General features: G+C 48.7%; 1 long non-coding RNA gene across 1 annotated transcript in view; it reads left to right on the top strand.

Annotated features, from left to right (window-relative positions):
• The window catches only part of LOC107834252 (uncharacterized), a 23,946-nt gene that overhangs the window by 10,223 nt on the left and 12,891 nt on the right, over positions 1-832 (top strand). The window contains exon 2 of the long non-coding RNA XR_001660040.1: positions 109-113. This is a non-coding gene — a long non-coding RNA (uncharacterized LOC107834252). The remainder of the gene's footprint in view (positions 1-108; positions 114-832) is intronic.

Raw genomic sequence — 832 nt, 5'->3', positions numbered from 1 at the left:
AGCACCAGGATCAGGCTGTAGACTGGATCAGCACCAGGGTCAGGCTGTAGACTGGATCAGCACCAGGGTCAGGCTGTAGACTGGATCAGCACCAGGGTCAGGCTGTAGACTGGGTCTTCATAGTGATTAGACCACCTTCCATGAATGATGTTTCTCCCCTGCAGGGTCTTATTCTCTATGCATCTCAGAGAGAGATCATGCCACAGCAGCTGCTCCTGAGCTGATGTGTTATTGTACTCCAGGTCAGGACGTTATCTGCCCCCCCCCACCGTGTTACAGAATCTCTGTACTTGAACTTGAACTGTTTCTTATTATTTTTTCCTCAACCTCTGTTCTTTAGACAAAGGATTCTGAATATTATTTATAATATCCAAGCCTCATCCATCCATCTCCAAAGAACACTTCATCAAGACCAAACACCAGAATCTGGATCATCTCAAGAACTCCCTGCAAGAGATCAAATCAGAGGACTGTCAATTAAAACAGTTTGTTGTGATCTGTGTTTTTCTGTGTAGTTATTTTGAGATTTTCTGTGTTTAGTCCTGTCCTCCCTGTTGATTGATCCCAGCTGTGTTTGGTTTCCTGATTACCCTCCTCATGTATTTAAGTCCACCTGTTGTCTATTGCCCCTTTTCCACCGGCTCTACTCGGCCGGCTCGGCTTGGCTCGGCTTTAAATGCGTTCCCACCAGCCCTTTTCAACGGGGCTCGCCCTGCTTTTTAGGGTCCTGCTTCAGAGCAGGGCCAGCCGGGCCGGCCCTGGTTTGGTAGGTGACGCAAGCTTCGCTGCTGTTCACTGATTGGCTGAGGGCGTGGACAAGATTCGCTGCTGT

This window comes from Poecilia formosa, unplaced genomic scaffold, assembly GCF_000485575.1.
Source record: "Poecilia formosa unplaced genomic scaffold, Poecilia_formosa-5.1.2 Scaffold562, whole genome shotgun sequence".
NCBI classification, from domain to species: Eukaryota; Metazoa; Chordata; class Actinopteri; order Cyprinodontiformes; family Poeciliidae; genus Poecilia; species Poecilia formosa.
Note: the sequence above shows the minus strand (reverse complement) of the source record. Positions and strands in the feature narration are given on the sequence as shown.